Here is a 10,698-nt window from a genome sequence, read left to right on the forward strand (position 1 = left end):
TTGAGATGGAGTCTTGCTCTGTTGCCAGGCTGGAGTGCAGTGGCACGATTTTGGCTCACTGCAACCTCCGCCTCCCAGCTTCAAGCGATTCTGCTGTCTCAGCCTCCCGAGTAGCTGGGACTACAGGCGTATGCCACCATGCCCAGCTAACTTATATTTTTATTAGAGATGGGGTTTCACCGTGTTGGCCAGGATGGTCTCGATCTCTTGACCTCATGGTCCGCCCGCCTTGGCCTCCCAAAGTGTTGGGATTATGAGCGTGAGCCACCGTGCCCGGCCCTTAATTTTAAATGTTAAAATTTGATAAGGTGCGTAGTAGACATATCAAATGATCATTATATTACTTTCTGTGTGTTTGAAATATTTCACAGTATTTTAAGACGAACCTAAAATAAAACATTAAAGAAATCCCATTAAACCAAGGAGCCTATAAAAATACATATCCCACTGGGCATCTGTAACGAAAACATGCTAATACTCAACAAGCTTGCTGATTTTTAAGCCGCTGAATTTCAGGCATCAGATTTTAGTCTTTTCTTTCCAAGCAGATACTACAAGCAGGCTCTTTCATTTCACACTCTTTTTTTTTCCCCCGAGACGGAGTCTCACTTTGTCGCCCAGGCTGGCTTGATCTCAGCTCACTGCAACCTCTACCTCCCAGGTTCAAGCAATTCTCCTGCCTCTGCTTCCTGAGTACTACAGGCATGCTGGGAATACAGGCAAGCGCCTCTACGCCTGGCTAAGTTCTGTATTTTCAGTAGAGATGGGGTTTTACCATGTTGGCCAGGCTGGTTTCAAACTCCTGACCTCAGGTGATCTGCCCACCTCGGCCTCCCAAAGTGCTGGGATTATAGGCATAAGCCACTGCGCCCAGCCCAAATTCATATGTTATACAGAATTTTCTGATTTATGTGGGCAACTGATTGTAAAAAATTGTAAAAAACACTGTGACCTCTACAGAATCTGGACCCATAAATCTGTTTCTACATCTGGAAGGAAACTTGAGAGTCTTCCAAGTTCAGTGCCTTCATTTGACAGATGGGGAAAGTGAATCCCAAAATGGTTTGCATTTTTTGTCTTTTATGCAAGAAAGCCTTCCGTACCTTTGATCTGTAAGGCTATTCATCTCTATATTCTTCTATAAGTTGTATGGTTTTGCTTTTTCACATTTAAGTTTATTGACAGTGTTTATTTTTTCTGCTTAGTTTATCTTCATTTTTATTTATTTTGATTTGGAATCTCGCACTGTCACCCGGGCTGGAGTGCAATGGCACGATCTCCACTCACTCTGCCTCTTGGGTTCAAGCGATTCTCCTGCTTCGGCTCCTAAGTAGCTGGGATTACAGGCGCCAGCCACCACACCTGGCTAATTTTTTTTGTATTTTTAGTGGAGATGGGGTTTCGCTACATTGGCCAGGCTGGTCTTGAACTCCTGACCTCATGATCCACCTGCCTCGGCCTCCCAAAGTGTTGGGATTACAGGCGTGAGCCCCACTGCACCCGCCCTAGTTTATCTTTAATATGATCAGTTAGTATTTGTGTTACATGTTCTTTTTCTACCATTGTGTTTGTCATAAAATTATCCTCTATAAATTCATAAGGACAGGACATGCTTTTGTTATGCTCTGATTTTGGGTCAGAATATTGTAGAAAATGAAATTTTTGAGTTCATTTTAGTGTAAATATTTTACAGATTTCTGCTCTTCTACACTATTTTGTCTCATTTGCCTTTTTTTTTTTTTTTTTTTGAGACGGAGTCTCGCTCTGCCGCCCAGGCTGGAGTGCAGTGGCCGGATCTCAGCTCACTGCAAGCTCCGCCTCCTGGGTTTACGCCATTCTCCTGCCTCAGCCTCCCAAGTAGCTGGGACTACAGGCGCCTGCCATGTCGCCCGGCTAGTTTTTTGTATTTTTTAGTAGAGACGGGGTTTCACCGGGTTAGCCAGGATGGTCTCGATCTCCTGACCTCGTGATCCGCCCGTCTCGGCCTCCCAAAGTGCTGGGATTACAGGCTTGAGCCACCGCGCCCGGCCCTCATTTGCCTTTAAAGATGAGTAGTACATGTATTTGACTATCCTTGAAAAATATTTTGTACACTTTTTAAAGCAGTCATGTTAGAATCTAGTTAGGCATTTGTGTATCTCTATCTAGTTTGTTTCAGAGCTGCTAAGTAAACCAGCTAGAATAATAGTGTGTAGATTGAAATAGCTCAAACATTCTGTATCAAAATTGTAAGAATTTTAAGTTATTTTAAGTTATTTTTAAGTTATTTTAAGTTATTTTAATAAGTATTTAACTAGTATCATGCTGTGTAAATAAGACCAAGCTGTGGCTTGAAGAGTAAACATTAGAACTTCTTTTTTTTTTTTAGATGGATTCTCACTGTCACCCAGGCTGAAGTGCAGTAGCACAGTCGCAGCTCACTGCAACCTCTGCCTCCCGGGTTCAAGCAATTCTCTCCCTCAGCCTCCCGAGTAGCTGTCGTTACAGGTGTCCACCACCACACCCGGCTAATTTTTTTTTTTTTGTATTTTTAGTAGAGATGGGGTTTCACCATCTTGGCCAGGCTGGTCTTGAACTCCTGACCTTGTGATCCACCCGCCTCGGCCTCCCAAAGTGCTGAGATTACAGATGTGAGCCACCACACCTGGCTTTTTAAATTTTTTTTAGGATGGAGTCTCTGTGTTGCCCAAGCTGGAGTGCAGATTTGCGATCTCAGCACACTGCAACTTCCACCTGCTGGGTTCAAGCGATTCTCCTGCCTCAGCCTCCCTAGTAGCTGGGATTACAGGTATGCAGCACCATGCCTAGCTAATTTTTGTATTTTTAGTAGAGATGGGTTTTGCCATGTCGGCCAGGCTGGTCTTGAACTCGTTACCTCAGGTGATCCGCCCACCTCAGCCTCCCAAAGTGTTGGGATTACAGGCATGAACCACCGCGCCTGGCCTAACATTAGAGTCTTTCACAGATCTGAAGTCAGTAAATGCCTTTTTTTTTTTTTTTTGAGACGGAGTCTTGCTCTGTCACCCAGGCTGGAGTGCAGTGGTTCCATCTCAGCTCACTGCAACCTCCACCTCCCGGGTTTATGCCATTCTCCCACCTCAGCCTCCCTAGTAGCTGGGACTACAAGCGCCCGCCACCTCGCCCAGCTAGTTTTTTTTTGTATTTTTTTAGTAGAGACGGGGTTTCACCGGGTTAGCCAGGATGGTCTCGATCTCCTGACCTTGTGATCCACCCGTCTCGGCCTCCCAAAGTGCTGGGATTACAGGCTTGAGCCACCGCGCCCGGCCTATTTAGGATCTTTAATTGACGTGATAAATGTGTGAAATTGCTACAGCCTCTGATACGTAGTGGACACTCTGAGATTTTGACTCCAAAAGTAGAGGCCTATTACTCATTCTTCCAAACATAAAGTACTGTATTGTGCTGAGGCCTCAAGTATTCAAACATCTTGCACTCAAGCATTATAAACAGTTTATTGACTAATTTCCATGTCTCAGCCTCTGTTCTTAGCATCTTACATTCTTGTTCCAACTTTTGTTTTGCAATGGAAGAACTGTAGTGCTTATAATTTGCTTAGTCATAGAGCTAGTTGATGTTAGAGCCAGGTTTTGAACCCAGGCAGTGTGGCTCCAGAATCTGTACTCTTAACTACAGTATAATTCTGTGACTTCAAATTTTCTAACTTCTCTTTCCTGTTTACTTCTTCGTAAAATGAGAATAATAGTACCTAACATATAGGGTTGTTCTGAAAAGTCAATGAGTTAAAATATGTACTATATACTGCTTAGAATCATACATGAAAAATAGTAAGTATTCAATAAACGTTGGCTGTTATTATGTTAGCATTATTAAGGCATTGAACTCATGCATATCTCTGAATTTTAACCATATAGGTGGACTAAACCTTGAGTGCGAATTTATTATTAAAAGGTAGAAATACTGTGGTCTGGTTATTTATGCCTTTCTGATTTTATCTTTTTAAATTATTTTGTAAGAGGAGAAAAAAGAGCTGAACCAAAGTTGAATGGTGAGCAGGAGTCCATTGGTAAGAGAATGAGTTCTTTTTTGAAATAAAGCTGTTTTTTATCTGCCTTTTTTTTCTTTTTTTTTTTGAGACAGAGTCTTTGTCTGTTGTCCAGGCTGGAGTGTGCAGTGATGCGATCTTGGCTCACGCAACCTCTGCCTTCCTGGCTCAAGCAATCTTCCTACCTCAGCCTCCCGAGTAGCTGGGTCTGCAGGCACCCGTCACCATGCCTGTCTAATTTTTGCATGTTTTTATAGAGATGGGAGTTTTGCCACGTTGCCTAGGCTGGTCTCGAACTCATAAGCTCAAGAGATCCGCCTGGCTTGGCCTCCCAGAGTGGTGGGATGATAGGTGTGAGCCACTGTACCTTGCCCTATTTTTTTTTTTTTTAAGGAGTATTCAGGAATCATTACTAAAGGTGCAAAGTGTTATATATGGTCTGAATGTAAAAATTGTGCAGCTTGTTTATACCTGTATGCTTTTGAAGACCTCAGTTAATTATGGCAATGTTTTGAAGAAATAGCTCAATATTTTAAAATGTTTTCCTTACATGCTCTCTTGTTCCTTTGTGTCAATAACCATGTTATTGTTGAAGGTCTGGTATTATTCAAAACATTCAGTTAGAAGCAACCTTAATGTGTTGATGTAGAACAAATATATAGCAGTCTATGTGATATGGCAGGATAGTAGCAATAGAATGTTGATGAGAATGTAGCAAAATTCCAGTCTTTTTTGTATGTTTTTTAAAACTTTAGCAACAGATGAAATAAATTTGTAGTTTCTAGTTACAATTTCAGACTACAGATAGGAGCATGTAGCTGCTTGAAGAAGAAAAACAAATTGTCAAGGCAACAGGTACTGCATTTCTCACTGGACAAGATCTCTTCTCAACTTTGTTATTTTTTCCTTCAGAGAACAAGGAAGCTTTTGTTCCAAGGCCTGATGTTGAAATGTTAGCAAAATGTTACGTTAATCAAGCCAAGAATCTTATGTATTTGTGAACCAAGAGTAAGATTTCACGAATATTCATTTAGAGCATTAAAAGGACTTGTGCAGTTATTCTTGCATTTTTAGGCTTACACAAAAATAGGCTTCTGAAAAGCAAAGGACTCCATGTATAGAGGTTTAGTGGTTCATTTATTTGTCTGTTAAGTCTACCCTGCGAGATGCTGGGGATAGAGCAGCAAATAAAACATTCCTCTTCCTTATGGAGCTTATATTTTGGAGAGATTGATAGAATGCAAACTGTCAAATGTAAGTGTTACGTGCAAAAAACAAGTCAAGTAGGGTAAGAGGAGAGTGAGTGATGTGTGTGGGTAAGTGCGATATTAGTTGGAGTTTGTTAACCGTCAGCATCACTTTGGTGTGTGAACTATGAGTGTTGGCCTTTGACAGGAATGTGTAGTGCAATTTGGGACAAATGACATAAAGAACTCTGAATGAAAATAATGAAATGAAAAGCAAACAAAAAAACTTGTTTATAGGCTGGGCGCAGTGACTCATGCCTGTAATTCCAGCACTTTGGGAGGCAGGTGGATCACTTGAGGTCAGGAGTTCGAGACCAGCCTGACCAACACGGTGAAATCCCATCTGTCCTAAAAATACAAAATTAGCCAGGCGTGGTAGTGCATGCCTGTAATCCCAGCTACTTGGGAGGCTGAGGCAGGAGAATCGCTTGAATCTGGGAGGCGGAGGTTGCAGTGAGCCAAGATTGCATCATTGCACTCCACCTGGGCAACAAGAGTGAAACTCCTGTCTCAAAGAAACTAAAAAACAAACAAACAAAAAAAACTTATCATGAACTGTTTAAAAAATGATGAGAGGTAGTGAAACACTTAACATAATTTAAATGCAACAGTTTTAAGGAGTCTTCTAGAAAAATAGGCATTTTTTCATCTTAAACTATTTTATTTTGTAATTTTTATAGATTTAGGGGGTACAGTTTTGGATATATAGCATAGCGGTGGTATGGCTTTTTAGTGTAACCATCACCTGAGTAGTGTACATTGTACTCATTAGGTAATTTCTCATCACTCACCCACCTCCCACCCCCACTTAAAGTGTTTTATATATGTGTGTGTATATATATATATACATATATATATCTCCTTTCATGTGTTTTGTGATGATAAGGATTAAAGTTTACAAAATACTTTAAAAAGCTATAGCTTATTTCACAGTGCTGTTCTTTGAGTTATAGGTGACACTGTTAACTACAAACATGAGGATTTAGTTTTTCAGCGGTACTGGTAGATAAAGTAAACTTGCATCTGACTTTCCGTGTTTTTAAGGAGATGTATTTGTAAGTAAGTTGGTTTGTGGCTGTGTTACAGAGAGGACCCTTAATCACAATATAATGATAAAACCAAGTGGCTAACTACTATAGTTTATTGATTTTACTTGCTCATCTGCCAAGGATTGAGGTTATCAAAGACTGAATAAAATGTGGCTGTTTAGTACAATATGAGGCATACAAGTGGAGGATATAGCTTTAACTTTTCTTTTTCCAGAAACTACTTTAACGTAAGTAATATGCAGTGAAAGTTGTTGTATTTAGAGACCAAAATAAGTTTCAGGCTGGTGAGAAAATTTGAAGAAATTATTTAAAATTATCCTTTCCATTTAAGTTTTAGGGCAGTGTTCTTAGAATGAGAATGAATGGGTTGATTATAAAACTTAAAAATGCCAAGTTTTGTATTTGCTTTTTTTTTTTTGAGATGGAGTCTTGCTCTGTCACCTAGGCTGGAGTACAGTGGCATGATCTTGGCTCACTGCAAGCTCTGCCTTCCAGGTGCAAGTGATTCTCCTGCCTCAACCTCCCAAGTTGCTGGGATTAAGAGTGCCTGCCAGCATGTTTGGCTAATTTTTGTATTTTTAGTAGAGATAGGGTTTCATCTTGTTGGCCAGCTGGTCTCAAACTCCTGACCTCAGGTGATCCACCTGCCTCGGCCTCCCAAAGTGCTGGGATTACAGGTGTGAACCACCCAAGTTTTGTATTTTAAATACAAAATTAAAATTTCAGTGAAGTAGAAACTAGTGATTATTCATACTGCTGTTATTACCCTATTACCTACGTTGACATACTTTTTCCATTGAAAAATGAGTATTTGATTCAAACTGCCATGTGTTAAACACTTCGCCTGATAGACCTGCTCTACATATTGTTAAAGTGCTTCTTACTTTATTCCAAATGAATTACTCACCTGACTTGAAATAGACGTGTAAAATGACTTTTTTTTTTTCTCTGACAGAGTCTCACTCTGTCGCCCAGGCTGGAATGCAGTGGCCGTATCTCAGCTCACTGCAAGCTCTGCCTCCCGGGTTTACGCCATTCTCCTGCCTTAGCCTCCCGGGTAGCTGGGACTACAGGCGCCCGCCACCTCGCCCGGCTAGTTTTTTGTATTTTTTAGTAGAGGCGGGGGTTTCACCGTGTTAGCCAGGATGGTCTCGATCTCCTGACCTTGTGATCCTCCCGTCTCGGCCTCCCAAAGTGCTGGGGTTACAAGCTTGAGCCACCGCGCCCGGCCATGTAAAATGACGTGTTAAAGAGCGTTTGCCAATGTATAACTCTAGCAGCATGGCATTTTGTCTTAATGCAGAATTGTCATGAGAAGAAGTGCTGATTGCTTTTTTTTTTTTGAGATGGAGTCTTGCTCTCTTGCCCAGGCTGGAGTGCAGTGGCGCAATCTCAGCTCACTGCAACCTCCGCCTCCCGGGTTCAAGCAATTCTCCTGCCTCAGCCTCCCGAGTAGCTGGGACTACAGAGATACGCCACCTTGCCCAGCTAATTTTTTTCCATTTTTACTAGAGTCATTGTCTCGAACTCCTGACCTCAAATGATCCACCCACCTTGGCCTCCCAAAGTGCTAGGATTTCCGGCTTGAGCCACCACGCCCAGCTTTGACTGCTATTTATATACTTTTATCAATTTGGGCATGGCATGAAGAATGTTACTGTACTACATCATAATTCTTGAACTTTTCTTAACATTATGTTAAGTAATGAGAGGGTAATTATGGGAGGGACAAATTTTCCTTTCATTGTAGTTTAAAGATAGTGGTCTTACTACATGTGGCTATCAGCATTTTATTGGCATACCGTTTTGAGGGAAAGAATATTCAGTGCACATTGCTAACCAGGCTTACCCTACAGTTTCAGTTGCTCTTTGCTTCCTGTTTTCAGCAGTTGCCTAAAGCTGTTGGAGCAGCTGTTTTCCTTTCTTTGGGGGAAGGTGATGGTAGTGGTAAAGGGGACTGTGCATGTTTTGCCTGTGAAAAAAATTTTTTTTTTTTCGAGACAGAGTCTCGCTCTGCTGTCCAGGCTGGAGTACAGTGATGTGATCTCCTGACATCAGGTGATCCACTCACCTCGGTCTCCCAGAGTTCTGGGATTACAAGTGTGAGCCACTGCCACTAGCTGAAAAACAGTCTTATTGTGGCATAATTGGTATACAATAAGTTGCACATAGAATATATAATAAGTTTTGACAATATATATGTACCCATGAAACCATCACCATAATGAAGATATTGAACGTATCACCGCTTCTCCCCAAAAGTTTTCCTGGGCTCCTTTGTAATACCTCCTCCTCTCCCTACTTGACCTCCCTGCCCCAGGGAACCACTGATCTGCGTTCTGTCAGATTAGTGTGCATTTTCTAGGATTTTATATATACAGAATAATACACTATATACTCTTTGTTTTTCACTCAGTATAATTATTAGGAATTTTTAAAATGTTTTGCATGTAAATACTTTATTCCTTTGTATTGCGTAGTAGTATTACATTGTATAGATGTACCATAAGTATTTTTATCCATTCACTTGTTGATAACATTTGGGTTGTTTGTAGTTTCTGGCCATCACAAAGCTGCTGTGAACATTTGTGTATTTTTTTTTTAAAATTTTTTTTGAGATAGGATCTCTGTCACCCAGGCTGGAGTGCAATGGCACGAGACTATCTTGGCTCACTGTAGCCTCAACCTCTTGGGCTCATGTGATCCTCCCAAGTAGCTGGGACCACAGGCATGTGCCACCATGCCCAGCTAATTTTTCAATTTTTGTGAAGACTGCATTTTGCCATGTTGCCCAGGCTGCTCTTGAACTCCTGGGTTCAAGCAATCCGCCCATCTTGGCCTTTCAAAGTACTGGGATTACAGGCATGAGCCACTGTGCCCAAGCCTGTGTTCAAGTCTTTATATGGATATGCTTTAATTTCTCTTGGACAATTACTTAAAAAGACTGGGACATATGATAGGTATATGTTTAAGTTTTAAAGAAATGGCAAACTTTTCCAGAGTGCTTGTGCCATTTTTATTTTCTTTCCAGCAGTGTAGTAGAATTCAAGTTGCTCTACATTCTCAACAACGTTTGATAATGTCTGTCTTTTTAATTTTAAATATTCAAATAGGCATGTTTTGGTATCTTACTGTGTTTTTAATTTGTATCTCCCTAGTGACAAATGATGTTAAACATAACTTCATGTGCCTATTTGCCATTTGTATATATTCTTTGATGAAATGTCTATGCATATCTTTTGCCTGTATTTTAATTGGATTATTTATCTTATTATTGCATTTTGAGAGCCCTTCATATATTCTGGATACAAGTCCTTTTGTCAGATGTATGTTTGCAAATATTTTGTCCCAAATCATAGCTTGTCTTTTTCCTCCCAATAGGAGAGAGAGAGAAAACATCTAATGAAAACAGAATATATAAATGCAATTTTGTTTTAGTTTTTTAAGTTCTTTCTTAGCCATGAAGAGGGACTTAGAACAAATTAAGTATACAAACAAGGTTGCAGAGACAATATTTTAACCTCCTAAGAGAATAAAATATTCTGAATCTTTTGCGTGTGCACATAAACCATAATATACAGAACAGATTAATATGATGTATATATGCCAACCCTGTGGTAGATTGGTTTATTGTTTATTTTTGTGTTTAGAAATTGGGTCTCAGTGTCACCCAGGCTGAAGTGTAGTGGTGTGATTGTAGCTCGCTGCAACGTCAAACTCCTGGGCTCAAGTGATCCTCCTGCCTCAGCCTCCTAAGTAGCTGGGAGTATAGGTGCAAACCACTGTGTTACTAAATACAAAAAATTAGCTGGGCGTGGTGGCGTGCACCTGTAATCCCAGCTACTTGGGTGCAGTTGTTGTTTGTGTATGTGCAGTTGTTGTACATACAACTTTCTTTATTTTGTATATCACTCCCTTACTTTACGCAGGTCTCTGAACAAATATTATCTCCTCAAAGAGGCCTTCCATGGTTTTCCTACCTACAGTATTGTTACAGGAAAGGGGTCCTGATCCAGACCCCAAGAGAGGGTTCTTGGATCTGACGTAATGAAGAATTTAGGGCGAGTCCGTAAAGTGAAAGCAAGTTTATTAAGGAAGTAGAGGAGGCTGAGCACGGTGGCTCACACCTGTAATTCCAGCACTTTGGGAGGCTAAGGTGGGCAGATCATTAGGTCAGGAGTTCGACACCAGCCTGACCAACATGGCGAAACCCCGTCTCTACTAAAAATACGAAAATTAGCTGGGCAAGGTGGCGCGTGCCTGTAATCCCAGCTACTCAGAAGGCTGAGGCAGGAGAATCACTTGAAACTGGGAGGCGGAGGTTGCAGTGAGCCAAGATCATGTCACTGCACTCCAGCCTGGGCTACAGAGCGAGACT

General features: G+C 41.1%; 1 protein-coding gene across 2 annotated transcripts in view; it reads left to right on the forward strand.

The window, feature by feature from the left end:
- Positions 1–8,321: 8,321 nt before the first annotated feature.
- Positions 8,322–10,698, forward strand: part of NT5C2 (5'-nucleotidase, cytosolic II) — a 94,592-nt gene continuing 92,215 nt past the window's right edge. Inside the window, exon 1 of one of the 2 annotated variants that reach the window (XM_011957360.1) lies at positions 8,322–8,422. The gene's annotated coding sequence lies outside the window, so the exon portion shown is untranslated. Of the gene's footprint in view, positions 8,471–10,698 lie in introns of both variants that reach the window. The other variant, XM_011957359.1, reaches the window with a different exon arrangement.

Source organism: Colobus angolensis, unplaced genomic scaffold (genome assembly GCF_000951035.1).
Source record: "Colobus angolensis palliatus isolate OR3802 unplaced genomic scaffold, Cang.pa_1.0 Scaffold44, whole genome shotgun sequence".
Taxonomy (NCBI): domain Eukaryota; kingdom Metazoa; phylum Chordata; class Mammalia; order Primates; family Cercopithecidae; genus Colobus; species Colobus angolensis.